Source organism: Choloepus didactylus, chromosome 4, assembly GCF_015220235.1.
Source record: "Choloepus didactylus isolate mChoDid1 chromosome 4, mChoDid1.pri, whole genome shotgun sequence".
NCBI classification, from domain to species: domain Eukaryota; kingdom Metazoa; phylum Chordata; class Mammalia; order Pilosa; family Megalonychidae; genus Choloepus; species Choloepus didactylus.
The window spans coordinates 39,071,056-39,092,455 of record NC_051310.1 but is presented as its reverse complement, the minus strand read 5'-3'; the positions used below and the strand labels follow the sequence as shown (position 1 = coordinate 39,092,455).

At 38.4% G+C, this 21,400-nt stretch overlaps 1 pseudogene; it reads right to left on the bottom strand.

Annotated features, from left to right (window-relative positions):
* Positions 1 to 2,922: 2,922 nt before the first annotated feature.
* On the bottom strand, positions 2,923 to 3,716 carry LOC119533178 (annotated as a pseudogene).
* Between the last annotated feature and the right edge of the window lie 17,684 nt (positions 3,717 to 21,400).

The window sequence follows — 21,400 nt, the reverse complement described above, 5'->3', positions numbered from 1 at the left end:
GGAGAGCTCTCTTCAAACCTGGACTCCACACTGAGCTGACTCACTGGCTTCCTCCTCTGACACTGTCATAGTTGCCTCTCTCCCAACAGCACTGCTGAACTAATAGAGAGATCACTTGTTTCAAGGTAAATTGTTGAAAACTTGTTTTGCCTCACATTTCTATTTCTAGGTATGTCACTGACTTGCTGAGTCATATTTGGGAAGCTCAGAATCTCATTTTCCCTGTATTTCCATTCAGACAATATGGTTCATAAAGGGCTCTTAGGCATTTTTGTTGGAAAAAGGTATAGACATAAAATAGTATCATTGCTTATTTGTGCATAGCTCAATTAAAACATTATCTCATTGAAATAAAAATATTTTTGTCTATTTTATTCTTCACTGGAATGAAAGCTATTTGAAAGCAGGGCTTTTTTATTTCCACCATTGTAGTCCCAGCACGCACCATGGTGCAGTATAATGAAGCCAGGTGTTCTTTATCTGGTCATTGAACCCAGTGGAATCCATGAATGTATTTCAGCCTGCTGGAAAATAGCCTGAAAGTGTCATGAAGTTTTGTGGGTGCCTTTGGACATCTTTTGAGATGCAAGTCTATAGCTTTCCTCTGATTCTCAAAGGTGTGATCCAAAGCAGATTAAAACCACAAAGGAGGCCCTTAGTATATATTTATTGAACGAGTAATTGTGCATCTGCTACTCTTCTCTCTCAATATTAAATTACCAATTCTGGTCACTCCTCAGAGGTACCAGGGTTCTGGAGGAGCCTAACCATTTCACAATATCTGCATTATCCATGTAATATCACATTCAAAGGGAGAAACTAAAAAGAAAAGGAAAAGGTAACTACCATGTCCATCTTGCTGACATTGAGATAGGAGAAAGACAAGAGGAGGGAAAATTATCACTTAGTATTAATATAATGCTCCCTAGCCAAATGGCAGTACACCCAGGTTATTTCAATTTAACAACAATCAAATTATTGTAAACCCTTCAATACAGCATCTTGTAAAAAGAAGATACTAAATAAATATTTGGTGGTGGTAAGAAGAAAGCAAAATGAAATAAAAATAAGATACTGGAAAGATATTATCATAAAAGCTTTGCCAGAACTTATTTTTGACATAAATATTTTTGGACTTGGATTATAAATGTGACTTCTAAATTGAAACCTTTGTAAAAAGTTTTTTTTTAATAGAAAATGTATTGTAAAGAGCAACTAAAATTATAGTCAATGCTTCTAATTTTATTTAGTTTTATTCATAGTTTTAAAAAATAACTCCTTCTTCCCAATAGACTTAAAGTAACTTGTGGTTGGATCCATGTTGTTTTACTCCCAACATTTTATATCAAGCACAGGGCTTTACTTTCATTGGTTCTTCAGAATATTACTGATAAAGATGAATAAAAAATATCTAGTTACAAATAAGTTGTCAGATGTCCCTCATATGTGAGGTTGTTTCATGTCTCAATGATTTATTTAATTTCTACAGTAGGATACATGACAGCATATACTGAGTCTAGAACTCGAATGAGAACTGTTATGTAATATATGAGACAGACATACCACACCTACTTCCTTGTCACTAAATTGGACTGTAAAACTTAGAATTCTACATATTTGTTTACTTCCACAGAACTTTTACTTTTTAACCTTATTGTAAAATAAAACACTGACACAAAAAAACACATAAAACAAATGTCTAGCTTAATGAACTATTATAAGCTATAACATCTTATAACCATCACCAAAGTCAAGAAATAAAGTTGGCCAACCATTCCAAAAGGTCCTCCATGTACCCTGTTCCAGTCATAGCTACGTCTTCCTTCCTCACCCTTCTCCCCCAAGTAAAACCACTATCCTGACTTTGACAGTAGTAGTTCTCAAAGTGTGGTCTCTGGAATAGAAGCTTCAGCCTGATGTGAGAACTTAATAGAAATGCAAATTCTTGGGCCCCACCAGATCTTCTGAAACAGAAACTCTGGGGATGGAGCCCAGCGATCCATGTTTTCACAAATCCTCCAGATGATTCTGATACATACTAAACCATTGTTTTATGGTAATCACTTCCTTCTGTTTCCTTTTAGTTTTACCACCAAAGTATGCATCCCTAAACACTATATTGCCCATTTAAAACTTTTTGATACATCTTTTAAGTCTCCTTTAATCTAGAAATTTCCCCTTCAGCTCTTTCTTTTCCTTAATATTTATCTGTTAAAGATGTGTAAAGTTTTCCACAGTCTGGGATTTGCTGGTTGCTTACTCAGGATGCAGTTCAACATATTCTTCTTCCCCTATATTTCCTGAAAATTGGCAACTGGATCCAGAGACTTGATTGGACTTCAGTTTGATCTCTTTGGCAAGACTATAGGCCTTTCATCAAGAGGCACATAATATCTGGTTGTTTCTCTTCTGTGATTCAAGTAGCTGGTGATACTCAATGCCTAGATTCATTAATTTGTTAAAGGTTGCCATATGGAGATGTTTAACTCCGCCTTTTTTTTTTTTTTTCATTTATTAGCTAGAGTATTTTTTCAAAAAGAAGTTTCCTTCATACATTATTTGATTACTTGTGGTATAGTGTATTTAAAAAAGGGCAGATATATGCTTGAGTCTTTCCCATATTTACCATTTTTCAAGATAATAAATTAGTTAACATTCTCTAAAGATGACCAATTTTTAAAATAATTATGAACTTGTGGACTTACATTTGATGGTTTCAATCCATTGCAATTACTATACTTACTGAAGCTCAAATTGTCCCATCTTGGGCCAGTGTGAGCCATTTCAAGTTGGCTCCTGAATCCTTTTGAGATGACCCTAATAATCAGTCTTTGGTAACTTTCTTGCTACCTGGAATGTTAAGATGTTCCAGGTTCATTTTTTTTTTTTTTCCCACAAATAAGAATTTATTTTTTCTGAATTTTAAACAGATTCTTGGACTGGTGGCTCATAACCATCAGCTCATTCCACTTTAGCACCTGTCTCATCTCCAGCTGCTTTTCCAGAACTGCTACCTTCACCGTGAAGCAACATGAGTTTTCCCAATTCAAACTTGGGCTTCTTCAGCATTTTTACTTTTCTAACAAACACATCATGGAGAGGACAGATAGATTGGCAAGCCTTTTCTGTGTCTTTACCAATGCTGTCAGGAATCAATTTATTGACCACTTCTTTCAAGTCATTTGTCTGTACCTCTCGGGTCATGATTTCCATCATCTTTTTCTGGATTTGGTGAACCTGCTGGTGCTGAGTGTTAGAGGTCTTCTGGATCTGATTGTTGCGTTTTTTGGTAAAACCAACACAGAAAAGATGAAGCAAATAACCATTGGTAGTTTTGACATCGATATGAGCTTCAATCATGGTCTGCCATTTTTTGACCATGGAATACGTTTTGTCATGGGTAAGATCCATGCCATGGAAATTGGTTAGGCAGTTTTTGTCCTGCACATCCTCAGTAATTAGCTTGAATTTTCTAAATGCAACTTCATCATTCTGCAGATCAGCAAGGCTCACTTCAAAAACACGACCCTTAAGGCCATCAGATGCAATTTTGGTTCCTTGAGTCCTTGTAGCTAGTGTTTTCCCAATATTTCTTATCTTAAAGATTGCTGGTGCTTTCACATCATACCAATCTTTCTTCAAAATGGATCAACCACTTTCTTCTTGTCTCCTTTTTTGCCACCTTTTATAAGGCGCTTGTTCTTGCCTACCACCATGGTGCTTCTTAGAGGGCCAAAAGGGCCAGGTTCATTTTGTATATTTCCTACCTCAGACCCAGAATCATTTCTCCAAGAAGCCCTGGCTTCGTAGAGAGTGAAACAGTATTTCAAGACCACAATCTGAGCTCTGGGGAAGCTCATTGGTACTAGGTGGGATATTGTTTTTAGGCCTTTTTTAAAAGACAAAATTATGTGTGTGTATTAGTTATCTAGTACTGTGTAACAAATTACCCCAAAATGTAGCTGCTTAGAACAACAATAAATATTTATGATCTTGAACAATTTCTGGGGGTCAGGAATTCAATAGTGGCTTACGCAAGTGGTTGTGATGTAGGGTCTCTCATGAGGTTGCTGTCATCTGAAGACTTGACTGGACTGGAAGATCTACTTCCAAGGTGGCTCACTCCCATGTGTAGTAAGTGAATGCTGGTTGTTGGCAGGAGGCCTCAGTGCCTTGCCACAGGGCTGCTTGAGTGTTCTCATGACATGGCAGTTGGCATCCCCTAGGACAAGTAATCCAAGAGAGGGCAAAGAAGTCATGATGTCTTTTATGATCCAGCCCTGGAAGTCACACTCTGTCATTAACTATATTCTATTGATTACACAGGTCAGGGGAGGGGAGGGAAATACATAAGGTCATGAACATCAGGAGGAGAGAATCATTAGGGACCGTCCTGGAGGCTGGTTGGTATGCAGAATATTTATACTGATACTTCGAATTCACATTCAAGACTCAGAGGTTTTTAACTTATTCTGTATTATACCTAAAACTCCTTTCTTTCACACTGAGAATTCTAGAGATGATAGAATAAGAATATCTATAATTGCTCATTTGTTTTTAAGTTAGGTTAGGTTGGATTTTCCAAGAGACAGAGACCAAGACGGGATTAAACATGGAAGAGATTTTGGTGAGGAAATGCTTGTTAAGGACAAAGGGGAGAAAGCAAGAGTTGCAGGGATATCCAGACTACAACGCAAGTTTAATGCCTGTAGAAAGGAACTGGGGAAGGAAGGGGGATTGGGTAAGAAGAGCCTCTGATTTCAGCCCAGTTTTAAGAAAGTTTTGGCAGGGCCCATGGGGAGTCTTCCAACCAGTTGTTTTCAGGGAAGTCCTGCTTCTGCAGGAACAGGCATGCATAAGTACCCCCGCTGGGCTCACTCATTGGCAGGAAGCAGCCCTGAGGGGTATGGCCTCGGTGAATGACATGGTGGATGCAGAAGATGGAAGCAGGGGCTGTCAGTCAACTATGCTCCTCACAGCAGGAGATCCAAGCAGAGCATTTTCAAGGGTGACAGCTTCATTCCACATTATATACAACAGATTCAGAATAACAATGCAATACCACTATCACCACCACCTTATCACTGAAAAAGAGTTAAAATGTTTTTATACATGCTCTCCCCATTTAAAAATATGTGTACTATATCTACAGTGTCAGAGAATATAGTCATCGCATAGTGTATTCTACCTCATTGAAGACATCTTTATTTTTTAGAAATCTGTCAGGCAAAAGTCAACACACATCCTCTCCCCTTACAATCACCTCTGTCCTTACCATTAGCAGTAAAGCTTCAGCTGATTTCAGTGTATCCTTTCATATTTGGGAAAGGATCTGAAATTCTAACTGCAGCACGGTCTCCTTACTTATACTACTCTAAGCAAAATGCAATAGGTCTGGCAGAGGTATGACATTTAGTCTTACATGTGACCACAAAATCCAAACTATGTGATCCAGAAGTGATCTCATGGTTCAGTGGGTGGAAGTATAACCTGTGCCCATTTTCTCAATATGTATATATAGCTCTGGTATTAGGGAGACTTTTTCATCTCTTTAAACATAATTTTAAAAATAATAAATTAAGATTCAGAAAGAAGCAGAACAAATATTCCAGGAGCACAGGCTTTAGCCTGAGTTTTGGGTCTTCCCTCCTCTTCCCCATCCAGGTCTCAGAGTTTTCACAGGGAAACAGGCTCTGTATGTGAGTTAAGTATACAGAGACAAATCCAGGCAAACTCACATTTTAGAGTGGAAAAATTCCATTAAGATTCCCAAGATGAGGGCTCTCCATGAGAAAGTACCACTGAACTTTTTGATATTTCACTCTTGGATGAATATGTGGAAAAACGACAAAGGATTTCTTTGGCATTCTATATGAGAACCTCTAATTACCCTTTTCTTTCATTACCTTGGTTTCAGTGAAAAAAGTGACAGATGTTGGTCTGCCAGGTGTGGTGGTCTGCCATGGAGAACTGGGGATGGGGGGCAGGGGAGTGTTACTGGGCAAGACACTCTCCCTGGCAAGAGGCCAGCAACCACCCAGACAGAGAAACTGGTGTGCAGTGCAACCGCAACCACTCCTGGTCCAAATCCCACCTTGTCCCTTCGTTTTTGAAAGAAAAAGGGGAAAAAAGCAAATGGACTTTTGATTTTGACTTCTGCCTTCTCCTCTAGGCTAAAAATCTTTCATTCAAACCAAACACCTCCCACCTGCCAAGAAAAAAAATCTGGTGTGAAAAAAATAATCAGACTTGAAAAACAGAACATGAAGTGATTATTTTCATTACAAGAGATTTTTCAGTTTTCAAGAAGAGCATTTGCCAATAGATTCCTTTAAATAACCAATTCCCTTGGCATGTTTAAAAGGAGATATGATTGACAATGGCATGACACACATGGAGCTGTTTTGGTAACACATCCCATGCATGTCCTTGGGGCGGTCTAGCCAGATAGGACAACAGAGATCCAGGTGAGTCTAGGTTGCATTAAAATAGCATTTCTAGAATCAAAGTAGAGAGAAATCATCTTTGAACATACAATATCTGACTCAAGTGTTATGAAACCAGGCTGTGTCCTTGTCTTTTCCCTTCAACCAAAGCTTGCATAATTTGATTCGGCCTGCAGTTGTAATCTAGTGTAGGGGTTAAGAGTATAACCCTGGAGATACATTGTCTGTATTTAAAACTCAACTCTCCCACTTACTAGTTCTATGACCTTGGGAAAATTTTTTGACCTCTCAGAGCCTCTGTTTTCTCTATCTGGAAAACTGATTGACATGAGCATTAAACATGATAATATATGTAAAGCTCGATCTACCTGGCACATACTAAACTAATAACTACTGTTGTTAGATGAACAGGATGCCATCCCCTAAGCCCAGCAAACAGGAAGACAGATGTCCTGTTCTATTCTGATTACACAATCCATGAACCAGGAGAGGGCTCAATATGCAGCTTCTCCTGATATCTAATTAGCGCTGAGAGAACAAGTCTATATTCATTAGATTAAACCTCAAACTGCTACTTTCAGCTAAAATATCCTTAAAGTTGAAATGATCAATATTTAACAACTCTTCTAGCCCATCAATTTCTGCAGAGCACAAAGGGTAGCTAACTCCTCCAAGTGACTCTATGGAGATATTAATTTGAAATCAGAAAATTTCCAAATAATGTATCAAGGCTTTTCTATGATTAAAACAAATAATTGGAAGCAAATGTTTTTTTAAAAAATGTCCTGGTTAAAACTATTTTTGTCACAACCTGTAGTGGTGTTTCTCAAAGGGTAGTCTCTGGACCAGCAGCATCAGCATTACCTTGGAACTTGTTACAAATGCAAATTCTTGGACAAATTAAACAATACAACGATATGTGCTTGAACAAGCTCACCGGGTGATTCTGACGCACACTCAGGTTTGGGGAACTATAGAGTGAATGGCATATACATTCCCTTGCCCTCCTCCCCACATCCTAATCACTAATCAAACTGAGCATCTTTCCCACTGAATATGGAAGAAATCCCCAAAGCCTTTTCAAGACAGTACCCATGAAAAGGGTAAAGGTCTAGGAGGAGTATTCAAAGAAATTGTTGGGGAAAACTTCCCGAATCTTCTAAACACCATAAATACACAAATCATAAATGCCCAGCGAACTCCAAATAGAATAAATCCAAATAAACCCACTCCGAGACATATTCTGATCACACTGTCAAACACGGAAGAGCAGGAGCAAGTTCTGAAAGCAGCAAGAGAAAAGCAATTCACCACATACAAAGGAAACAGCAAAAGACTAAGTAGTAACTACTCAGCAGCCACCATGGAGGCAAGAAGGCAGTGGCACGATATATTTAAAATTCTGAGTGAGAAAAATTTCCAACCAAGAATACTTTATCCAGCAAAGCTCTCCTCAAAATTTGAGGGAGAGCTTAAATTTTTCACAGACAAACAAATGCTGAGAGAATTTGCTAACAAGAGACCTGCCCTGCTGGAGATACTAAAGGGAGCCCTACAGACAGAGAAACAAAGAAAGGACAGAGAGACTTGGAGAAAGGTTCAGTACTAAAGAGATTCGGTATGGGTACAATAAAGGATATTAATAGACAGAGGGGGGAAAAATATGACAAACATAAACCAAAGGATAAGGTGGCTGATTCAAGAAATGCCTTCATGGTTATAACGTTGAATGTAAATGGATTAAACTCCCCAATTAAAAGATATAGATTCGCAGAATGGATTTAAAAAAAATGAACCATCAATATGTTGCATACAAGAGACTCATCTGAGACACAGGGACACAAAGAAACTGAAAGTGAAAGGATGGAAAAAAATATTTCATGCAAGCTACAGCCAAAAGAAAGCAGGTGTAGCAATATTAATCTCAGATAAAATAGACTTTAAATGCAGGGATGTTTTGAGAGACAAAGAAGGCCACTACATACTAATAAAAGGGGCAATTCCACAAGAAGAAATAACAATCATAAATGTCTATGAACCCAATCAAGGTGCCACAAAATACATGAGAGAAACACTGGCAAAACTAAAGGAAGCAATTGATGTTTCCACAATAATTGTGGGAGACTTCAACACATCACTCTCTCCTATAGATAGATCAACCAGACAGAAGACCAATAAGGAAATTGAAAACCTAAACAATCTGATAAATGAATTAGATTTAACAGACATATATAGAACATTACATCCCAAATCACCAGGATACACATTCTTCTCTAGTGCTCATGGAACTTTCTCCAGAATAGATCATATGCTGGGACATAAAACAAGGCTCAATAAATTTAAAAAGATTGAAATTATTCAAAGCACATTCTCTGACCACAATGGAATACAATTAGAAGTCAATAACCATCAGAGACTTAGAAAATTCACAAATACCTGGAGGCTAAACAGCACACTCCTAAACATTCAGTGGGTTAAAGAATAAATAGCAAGAGAAATTGCTAAATATATAGAGACTAATGAAAATGAGAACACAACATACCAAAACCTATGGGATGCAGCAAAAGCAGTACTGAGGGGGAAATTCATAGCACTAAATGCATATATTAAAAAGGAAGAAAGAGCCAAAATCAAAGAACTAATGGATCAACTGAAGAAGCTAGAAAATGAACAGCAAACCAATCCGAAACCAAGTAGAAGAAATAACAAGGATTAAAGCAGAAATAAATGACATAGAGAACAAAAAAACAATAGAGAGGATAAATATCATCAAAAGTTGGTTCTTTGAGAAGATCAACATGATTGACAAGCCCCTAGCTAGACTGACAAAATCAAAAAGAGAGAAGACCCATATAAACAAAATAATGAATGAAAAAGGTGACATAAGTGCAGATCCCAAAGAAATTAAAAAAATTATTAGAGGATACTATGAACAACTGTATGGCAACAAACTGGATAATGTAGAGGAAATGGACAATTTCCTAGAAACATATGAACAACCTAGACTGACCAGAGAAGAAATAGAAGACCTCAACCAACCCATCACAAGCAAAGAGATCCAATCAGTCATCAAAAATCTTCCCACAAATAAATGCCCAGGGCCAGATGGCTTCACAGGGGAATTCTACCAAACTTTCCAGAAAGAACTGACACCAGTCTTACTCAAACTCTTTCAAAACATTGAAGAAAAGGGAACACTACCTAACTCATTTTATGAAGCTAACATCAATCTAATACCAAAACCAGGCAAAGATGCTACAAAAAAGGAAAACTACCAGCCAATCTCCCTAATGAATATAGATGCAAAAATCCTCAACAAAATACTTGCAAATCGAATCCAAAGACACATTAAAAAACTCATACACCATGACCAAGTGGGGTTCATTCCAGGCATGCAACGATGGTTCAACATAAGAAAATCAATCAATGTATTACAACACATTAAAAATTCGAAAGGGAGAAATCAAATGATCATCTCAATAGATGCTGAAAAGGCATTTGACAAAATCCAACATCTGTTTTTGATAAAAACACTTCAAAAGGTAGGAATTGAAGGAAACTTCCTCAATATGATAAAGAGCATATATGAAAAACCCACAGCCAGCATAGTACTCAATGGTGAGAGACTGAAAGCCTTCCCTCTAAGATCAGGAACAAGACAAGGATGTCCGCTGTCACCACTGTTATTCAACATTGTGCTGGAAGTGCTAGCCAGGGCAATCCGGCAAGACAAAGAAATAAAAGGCATCCAGATTGGAAAAGAAGAAGTAAAACTGTCATTGTTTGCAGATGATATGATCTTATATCTGGAAAATCCTGAGAAATCGACGATACAGCTACTAGAGCGAATAAGCAAATTTAGCAAAGTAGCGGGATACAAGATTAATACACATAAGTCAGTAATGTTTCTATATGCTAGAAATGAACAAACTGAAGAGACACTCAAGAAAAAGATACCGTTTTCAATAGCAACTAAAAAAATCAAGTACCTAGGAATAAACTTAACCAAAGATGTAAAAGACCTATACAAAGAAAACTACATAACTCTACTAAAAGAAATAGAAGGGGATCTTAAAAGAGGGAAAAATATTCCATGTTCATGGATAGGAAGGCTAAATGTCATTAAGATGTCAATTCTACCCAAACTCATCTACAGATTCAATGCAATCCCAATCAAAATTCCAAAAACCTACTTTGCAGACTTGGAAAAGCTAGTTATCAAATTTATTTGGAAAGAGAAGATGCCTCGAATTGCTAAAGACACTCTAAAAAAGAAAAAGGAAGTCGGAGGAATTACACTCCCTGACTTTGAAGCTTATTATAAAGCCACAGTTGTCAAAACAGCATGGTACTGGCACAAAGATAGACGTACAGATCAATGGAATTGAATTGAGAATTCAGAGAGAGACTCCCAGATCTATGGCCGACTGATCTTTGATAAGGCCCCCAAAATCACTGAACTGGGTCATAATGGTCTTTTCAACAAATGGGGCTGGGAGAGTTGGATATCCATATCCAAAAGAATTAAAGAGGACCCCTACCTCACACCCTACATAAAAATTAACTCAAAATGGACGAAAGATCTCAATATAAAAGAAAGTACCATAAAACTCCTAGAAGATAATGTAGGAAAACATCTTCAAGACCTTGTTTTAGGCGGACACTTCCTAGACTTTACACCCAAAGCACAAGCAACAAAAGAAAAAACAGATAAATGGGAAGTCCTCAAGCTTAGAAGTTTCTGTACCTCAAAGGAATTTCTCAAAAAGGTAAAGAGGAAGCCAACTCAATGGGAAGAAATTTTTGGAAACCATGTGTCTGACAAAAGACTGATATCTTGCATATATAAAGAAATCCTACAACTCAATGACAATAGTACAGACAGCCCAATTATAAAATGGGCAAAAGATACGAAAAGACAGTTCTCTGAAGAGGAAATACAAATGGCCAAGAAACACATGAAAAAATGTTCAGCTTCACTAGCTATTAGAGAGATGCAAATTAAGACCACAATGAGATACCATCTCACACCGGTTAGAATGGCTGCCATTAAACAAACAGGAAACTACAAATGCTGGAGGGGATGTGGAGAAATTGGAACTCTTATTCATTGTTGGTGGGACTGTATAATGGTACAGCCATTCTGGAAGTCAGTCTGGCAGTTCCTTAGAAAACTAGATATAGAGTTACCATTCGACCCAGCGATTGCACTTCTCGGTATATACCCGGAAGATTGGAAAGCAATGACACGAACAGATATCTGCACGCCAATGTTCATAGCAGCATTATTCACAATTGTCAAGAGATGGAAACAACCCAAATGTCCTTCAACAGATGACTGGATAAATAAAATGTGGTATACACACGATGGAATGCTACACGGCAGTAAGAAGGAACGATCTCGTGAAACATATGACAACATGGATGAACCCTGAAGACATAATGCTGAGCGAAAGAAGCCAGGCACAAAAAGAGAAATATTATATGCTACCACTAATGTGAACTTTGAAAAATGTAAAACAAATGGTTTATAATGTAGAATGTAGGGGAACTAGCAATAGAGAGCAATTAAGGAAGGGGGAACAATAATCCAAGAAGAACAGATAAGCTACCATGGGTAAATTTAACGTTCTGAGAATGCCCAGGAATGACTATGGTCTGTTTATTTCTGATGGGTATAGTAGGAACAAGTTCACAGAAATGTTGCTATATTAGGTAACTTTCTTGGGGTAGAGTAGGAACATGTTGGAAGTAAAGTAGTTATCTTAGGTTAGTTGTCTTTTTCTTACTCCCTTGTTATGGTCTCTTTGAAATGTTCTTTTATTGTATTTTTTTTAATTATTATTTTTTTATTTTTTTATTTTTCATACAGTTGATTTTAAAAAAAAGTTAAATTAAAAAAAAAAAAAAAGGAAAAAAATATGCAGGGCCCCCTTGAGGAGCCTGTGGAGAATGCAGAGGTATTGGCCTACCCCACCTCGATGGTTGCTAACACGACCACAGACGTAGGGGACTGGTGGTTTGATGGGCTGAGCCCTCTACCACAGGATTTACCCTTGGGAAGACGGTTGCTGCAAAGGAGAGGCTAGGGCTCCCTATAATTGTGCCTAAGAGCCTCCTCCCGAATGCCTCTTTGTTGCTCAGATGTGGCCCTCTCTCTCTACCTAAGCCAACTTGAAAGGTGAAATCACTGCCCTCTCCACTACATGGGATCAGACACCCAGGGGAGTGAATCTCCCTGGCAACATGGAATATGACTCCCGGGGAGGAATGTAGACCCGGCATCGTGGGATGAAGAACATCTTCTTGACCAAAAGGGGGATGTGAAAGGAAATGAAATAAGCTTCAGTGGCAGAGAGATTCCAAAAGGAGCCGAGAGGTCACTCTGGTGGGCACTCTTACGCACAATTTAGACCACCCTTTTTAGGTTCTAAAGAATTGGGGTAGCTGGTGGTAGATACCTGAAACTATCAAACTACAACCCAGAACCCATGAATCTCGAAGACAATTGTATAAAAATGTAGCTTATGAGGTGTGACAATGGGATTGGGAAAGCCATAAGGACCACACTCCCCTTTGTCTAGTTTATGGATGGATGAGTAGAAAAATAGGGGAAGGAAACAAACAGACAGACAAAGGTACCTAGTGTTCTTTTTTACTTTAATTGCTCTTTTTTACTTTAATTATTATTCTTGTTATTTTTGTGTGTGCGCTAATGAAGGTGTCAGGGATTGATTTAGGTGATGAATGTACAACTATGTAATGGTACTATGAACAATAGAATGTATGATTTGTTTTGTATGACTGCGTGGTAGGTGAATATATCTCAATAAAATGAAGATTTGAAAGAAAAAAAAAAAAGACAGTACCCACAATCACTGCAAATCAATCAGAGTTGGCACATCAGATTAAGATATGGTACCCGGAGGTGTCAATTAAGCATTCATTCAAGTACTCAAATTTCTTCTTGAGGAAAGTTGTGGCCCTGCCTAAAGAGGTTAGGGGACCCACAGGACAATAAGAAAATAAGTTAGATTTCTGAACATTCATAACCAATTTTCATCCCTAAGCCATACACATCTAACAACCAAAGCATATGACATTTCCCTCAGTTAGCAACACTGGTACAGTGTATGCAGAAAAGGTTCTTGCTTGAGAGCTCAAACTGATATAATAGCCATTCAAATCCTGTCAGACCACATTAAAAGCCCAGTTGAGATAGAATGAAAGGCCCATGCTATCTACCTATTTGTGTTCTTCTAGTTATTCTAATCCTCTATGTTTTGTAAAAAACTAGATCACAAATAACGTATATCTTCTGGTTGGACTCCCCATGCCTTCCACCCTGCCAAAAAACCTATCTTTTAAAAAAGACTTTTAGATGACTTTCAATAGGACATGTATGCAATATGCCAATTAAAGAAAAAGCAGAAAATCAAAAGCTTTGCAGAATTTCAGGGATGCACATTTGCCAAGACTCTAGGAGAATGTGGTTATTGCAGTTAAGCATTATCCTTAGCTCTGAGCTTTTCACACAAAACCTATAGAGAGATGTAGTAGGTGTCCCAGTTTTCCAGGGCTGCTATGTCAAATACTACAGATGGTTGGCTTAAAGAACAGGAACTTATTGGTTCACAGTTTGGAGGCTAGAAGTCCAAAATCAGGGTATTGGCAGGCCATGCCTTCTTTGAAGTCTGCGGTCTTCTGGTGGTGGCTTGCTGGAAATCCATCGCAGCCTCTGTCACATGGCCATCTGTCTCTTTCTGTCTCCTCCTGTGGCTTCTAATTTCATGTCCAAAATTCCTTTGCTTATAAGGAATCCAGTCATATTGGATTAAGGCCTCCCCTGTCTCACTTTATCCTCATCTGAATAGGGTCTTCAGATCTCATTTACACAGGACCAGAGATTAGGATTGAACATTTGTCTATGGGGGATATGATCCAATGTACCACAATGGGTTAAAAAATTATCTGAGTAAAAGAAAATATTTCTACTCTTATGATGAGACTCCTTTCTAGTATATAGATACCAGGATTCTTACATGATGTTACATATTTGCCTTCATTTTATTCTATAAGACTTCTCGATTTCTTCTTTTAATTCTTTTATCTGAAACCTTAGTCATCAATATTCAGTGTAGACTGGCCATAGAGAAAGAGATAAACCATACTCAGGTTTGTCCTGTTCTATCACTGTCTATTTGTTGTTGTGGTTCATTATTCATGTATGAAACTTCAAAAGTTTCCTTCTTAAAAGTGGAACTTCATTTATCTCTGACCATATTTTCTAATAAATTGAAGTTAACTTGCTACAAATCTTCACTGAATGCAGTTACTTCCTTAATAGCATTTCTTACAGATGGCTATTGCTGTTAGTAACAGCAGTTGACATCCTGGGAACTCAAATATTCAGAGCAATTAAACAAGAATTTATTTAGTAATCTATTATGTATCATAGACATGTGGCTTGAGCTTCAAGCCAAGCTGGGAGTTCCCAGCAGGGAAGAGGACATGAACTGAAGCCAGCCAGACCATAGCCTCATTCAGGCCCAAGCCCACAACCAAGAAGTCTGATTAGGAAAGGGAGAATGAGGTAGACACAGGGCTTCTGAGCAAAAAAGCAACACTAGTTCTTGGGGTCAGGTATGAGTCCAAGTACAGGGACATATGTTCATACTGATGGAAGTTATACCTGGTTATAGGGTCTAGAGAGAGACTGGCAGGTACTAGGTGAATTCATGGCTTCTATTCATGACTGGACTTCAGTTCTAGTAGGAAACTAGAATGGATACCAGTTGATTGAGGGACGAGAGGCAGCTATAGCAGGATGTTCATATTGCTGTCCAAAGACAAATTCCTTCCCAAGCAAATTAGACAGTGGGTATAAGGGCAACAAATTACCTTCATGTTCCACCATGGCAGACACTATTAAATGAGTCTCTGGTATCCAGGTCCTCTCTCCTCCTTCTTCTTTGTTCTGGGAAGCAATGTACCCAGCTGCAGGCAATGGATCATGAAATGATAATAAGTCAGGGAACTTCCAAGCCTCCTCTTCAGTAGATGACACAAGTGATTGAGTTATAGTCAACGAGACAAAGGAGAAGTCTGCTGGGCAAGCCTGTAGGAAAGCTTTTGTTTTTCTATTAAAAGGAACAGATACAACTGGTACAGCACTTCATCCCTCCTTCGGACTTGACTGAAAACTTGTGACCACAGGAGGGAGAGGCCAAGAGAATCACAGAACTAAACTAATGCTAGGCAGCCATATATGTCCAGACTGCTTTTATGTATGAATAATAATCCCCTTTGTTTATGCCATTTGTGGTCAGATATTTTGTTACTTACAATGGAAAAGCATTCTTAATGTAATACCTACTCACTATGGAGAGGGAAATCTTAACTACTGTCAGGTTCAGAGACTGGACAGAGCTGAATGTACATGTGTCAGAAGACGGGAACTGTGGCAGACTGTGTTGGGGACTGAGGGAATGGAGAGAATAGGAATTATACTGGCTTAAGGACCTTGTCATTTAGTTTGGGAGATCAGACTTAGTACATTGTCTGATGAGATCCTGTTTGAGATATTTGCTCTGGTAAACCACATTTTAAGATGGACATTACCTAAGATTAGCCAAGAATAGTTCAGACTTTGGAAAAATATGTCATAGAAGAAATGGCTGAAGTAAGAGAATCCCAGCAACAACATTCCAACATTCCTACAGTAGGTGAAGGATCCTGTGTATTTCACCCTTACTAGACTAGATGTCAGATTAGTGGGCTCTAGAGTAAGTTAGAGTTGCTACAAATCTGGGTTTGAGCCCCCATTAGCTAAATGATCTTGATGAAGTTATTAAACCTCACTACCTCTCAGTTTCCTCATCCTTAAAATAGAGAAAATAATAGTACCTATCTCACATATATGTTGCGAAAACTAAATGAAATAATCCATGCAAGTCCTTTAACTCATTGACTGGAACACAGTAAATAGTCAATAAATGCCAGCTGTTATTATTTTGAGAAGTAGTTAACTATAAGGATTCTGCAATCAAAATACCTGGGGTCAAATACTGTATTCACCACTTAATAACCATATAGTCTAGATTAAGTTTCAAGTTTCCTCATCTGTAAAGTGGGGATAATGATTGCATAATCCTCAAAGGGTGGTTGTGAGGATTAAATCAAATGGTGTGTATAATACTTGGCACAGTCAAGTACCCAATAAATATTGTCTATTATTATTAAAGAAGATGTATAGGACCTACTTCTTATTCTTAAAATGCTTATTATTTCATTTTCTAAACAGTGAGAGAATTAAATAGTGAGGAATGTGTAAGAGGAGATCAGGGAAGGAAATTTAGTTGATTTTTGTTATTCACAGTAGTTGCATTCTACAAAGTCACTGAGAACACTGAATTAGCAAATACTGAACTGTTGCTCCTAGGGAAATACAGGGTTAGGTTCCTACAGGTCTCTCATCCCAACATTTTAGTCAAGTGATCAACACATAATCTTGTGTGTGTGTTTATTATTAAAGACACTTTATTTAATATACAGTGTTTGTTCATTAACATTGAACTCACAGCTAACATCACTATAACTCATGCCTGAACAAAGCTTACCTAACACATGTGTTTTCTCAATAAAGGCATGTAACAGCCTTTTTGCACTAAGCAACACTAGGCAGCACTTCAGCACTAAGCTTGAGTGTCATTTTAAACAGCAAAATTACCAACAAAAAGATAAAAATGCAAAAAATAGGGGACTAAATACACCACAAAAAGGGCACATTTACAGTTTTGAGAGCTGAAACAGGAAGGCAGAGCATCACCTAGTTCTACCTCAGCTGGGATCCTGCACATCAAGTGACTCAGTTTTTGCTGCTCTGCACGTATCTGTGAATGACCACGAAAGTGCAGTGGGTATTGATTTGTGGGTTACAAATGAATTTTAGCAAGCAGGCAAATTTGCAAATATGGAATCTGCCAAATAATGAAGAGCAACAGTAATCAGCTGATGATGGAAAAGTTAAAGAGGACACCATGAAAGAAGTTGGATTTAAGTTGGAACTTAAGAGAGAAGTGGAGTAAGAGTACTTATGGGAATGGAGAGGACAAGGGATTACCGTTATCTTCCATTTTTAGGACACCGCTTTACACATTATTCTTTGTTCTCCTAGCTCCATCTTCTTGGAGTACACTGAATATTTTAATAACGTGACATATTTTACCCCGTAAATCATAATTGCTCATTCAAGCAAATCCAATGATATTTTAAAAATCACTGTGCACCACAGTGCATATCACGTCTAAACCAAGAAATATATGGGAATGAGAATCCAAATAGTACAGAGACTGGAACCAAGAACCACTAGGCATTTGTTCAGCAATGATGACAACAGAGAAATATGTAGCACGCAGGTGCTGTTCTTTTTTCTGTGAAATATGGATTCTGCTTCCGGAGTCTATCAAGAGTTCTTTGAAGCAAAGAAGTTTCTATTTCTAGACTGGGGAATACTAGCTTCAAAGGCTTCAGTGGGGATGCAAGGCTCTTCCTAACTTGGCCATTCCTATGTTGCAAATCTTATCTCCCAACATTCTCCAAACACCCACAGACGCTGTAACTGGGCCAGTCTCCTCAAGGTCTCTGGAATGTGTCCCGCTCCCACACCAGGCTCATAACCAGCCAATGCCTGCCACAGAGTAGATGTCCCCAAACCAATGGTCAGAACTATATCCATTTCCTACATGTGTTGTTCTCCAGCCTGGAATCAATCCTCTTCCTCAATCTCTCTATCTAGCTAAAGCTTACATAGCCTCCATGAGGTCTTTCTTAGTTCTCATCAATCTCTTCCTTCTCTAAACAATAGCATTTGTTATCTGCATTGCTGTTGGGAACAACGTGTGCCTTCCAACTATTGGGCTCCTAAGGGTTAGTTTTCTGGTTCCAGGAAAGTGTTTTCCTTTTCCTTTTCCAGCATGACCCAGGTATCCTAGGCAGAGGGAGCAACATGGGCAGAGGCCAGAGGACCAAAAGATTATGGCATTCAGGGAAGTTTGTAGGTCCGTGATTCTGATGGCAGTGTCCCTCAGGACACATTCCTAAAAGCAGCATCTAAACCAGTTTCTCCCTAGTCAAAACCTTCACAAAATTTTGCTTTGTGGACACAATATTCTATTACAGTGTCACCATATTCTCCCAACTCTTGCTAGAAATCTCAAATCTTAAATAGTTGTGACATATCAGTCTATTTAGCTAAGTGGCTTCATGCCTAACAGCTCTGTTTCAGGGCAAAGCACCACCCTAGCTGGAAGCCTCCTGAATTAGAAGTAGTATCTTCCCTTTCCTCTCAAGATGATGCTTTAATGCTCTGTCTTCCCTTTATGACCCTGAACACTCTGTTACAAGGGTAAGCTTTCTCTGGTTGGTGATAGATGGCTTTGCCATGGGTGATAACTGGCCTAACCACTTGCCTCATAGATGATCTAGAACTGAAGTCATGTGGAATTTATCCCACTATCACTAAGCACTGATGACATTTCTTCTTACCATGCGCAAGAGTTATTCCTCAAAGAAGTTCTTACTGCCATTTATTTTATCCTCTAACATTTCAAGTTTCAGCTCCATATCACAAGTTGTTTGCATGCCAAGTGTTGCTGCATAAACAGACATTTAAATTATGAGCAACTGGAGATTATTAGACAGTAGATTTTCTCTTTTTTATTTTAAGTTATCACTTTCTAAAATTTATTCACCAATTGGTTGTTTTAGAGGGTAATGAAAAGTTGTGAATAGGAACTATCCAATATATTTGCTTCTTCTTCTAGTCTATGGACATGTTACAGCAGGGAGTGTGTTAATTTTCCTCCATATTCCCAGAATCATTCACTGTTCCTGAGCCTTACTACATGCTGTATAAATGTTAAGTGAATAAACTGTGATAGATTAAAGATGGCTGCATATTGTTGACGCCTCCTTCTATTTTCTATGTAAGCAGGTAATATAATTTCTTGGCCAACAGAATATATAAGAAGTTCACCTTTGTGTCAATTTTTGGGCCCAGGCCTTAAAGAGGTTGGTAGCTTCTATCTTCTTGTCCCTCAAAACACTCTCTCTGGATCTCTGCTATGTAAGTCTGACAACTTTGAGGACTGCCCTGCTGGAGAAAACAATTGACAGCCCCAATGAGTCAGCTTACATCCATCCCACAAAGGTGGGCAGAATGTAAGTGAAGCTTTCTTCGGACCCTTCAGACACCAACTCTGGAAACAGACGATTCGCCTGGCTTGGGCCCTTCCAGAATTCCCATGATGCACAGAATTGTAGGCTACGATAAAATGGTGTGTTTTAAGCCTCTAAGTTTTGGGGCAATTTGTTACATATCAATAAATAACCAGAACATAATTCATAAAGGGGCTCCCATGTTATACTTATTCCATGTCCTAGAGATCAACTTATGCATGTATATCTATTGTTTACCTGGCCAGAGCAAAGCAGGGTTGTAGAATCAGGCCTGATTTGCCATAGCTAGTGATGTCCCAATAAATATGCTTCACATCTTGGGTGGCCCCTGGGAGTTATAGACCAGAGAAACAGACCAAACACGCCTCAGGACACAGAGATTTCAAGTAGGATTATATCTAGCTCCTGGGACCCAAGAGGACAGAGTAATAACAGTTCTTTCTTCTGATTATTGGAAGAATTAATCACTGAATAGAACTGACATTTCTAAAGGATTGGAATTACATGGAAATTAGACATAAGACCCAAAGACTATTCATGGCGACCATGGACAGAAAGTCACCAGGCTAAAAGAACATAAAGGCAGAAAGCAGAAGCCTTTCCTTTCTTGCTCTAATGGTAGGTCCAGGGAAATAGGGCTGTGAAAATCAGCTGGGGATGGGATGAAGAATAAGAGAAATCTGAGTAGGAGTGGGGAGGAGGGTGAGAGAAAAGTCTTATTTGATCTGTACGTACTTGGAATTTCTGATTCAAGGGACTGGAAAACATCTTGCTTAAAATTATTCTGAAAACAACTGAAGGGAATAACTCAAGAATAAAATAATGACAAGATAATAGCTTAAAATGAAAACCATTGGGTGGGGTCTTAAGAAACCTCAGTTTCAGACCCAACACATTGCAACTGATTTAATTTATGTTAGAAAGTGATACATCTCTGCTTCCTTCATAGAAATGTTATGCATTTAAATGTAGGAGAGGAGGTGAATACTAGCTTAGAAAAAAAAGAAATAATACACAATTACTAAATTATACCAATTTTAGAGAAGTTTAGAATAGAAAATCTTCCTTCTCAAACACACAACCTTTTTTTTAAAATAAGGTAAACAAGTCACTCTTTTACCATTATGCAAATGCTGATTTTAAGTTTACGTAAAAAAATTAACTGTGGTTAGATAATGAAAATCAAGTAAATGAACCAGCAAGACCTATAAACAGCAACCTTATCTAAGGAGAATTCATCTAGACTATTTCTGTTGCATTTTGGGCTGACTATAAGCCCTTCAAAACCCACAGGCTCTGCAATGAAGGCCATCAACATCCTGAAAGACTGTTTCTTTCTTCCTTTCCAACTTAATCTCCTTGAGGGTCCAAAACCTAGTCTTACACTTCTTACATAACTCCACCCTGCATGTTGATTATTGCCTGCTTCCTCTTCCCTGAGAACTGCCACCCCTACAGTCTTGTGATAGTTCCTCTGTAGTATTTGATGTAACAAGGCCGCTGTCTCCTAGCCTCAGCTGATGAGTCTGGAAGTGAACACCTAAAAATCATTTCCTTCCTTCCCCAGGTATTTTGGAAGATGGGGAGATGTTTGAGCTTGGAATGAACCCAGGTGATATTTTCCCTGTGTAGAGAGAGAAGTGGAGGAAACCATTCTGCAGAAAGAGAGAATAATGCTCTAGAGGTAGATGCAGAGAGTGTTTGGATGGCACTGA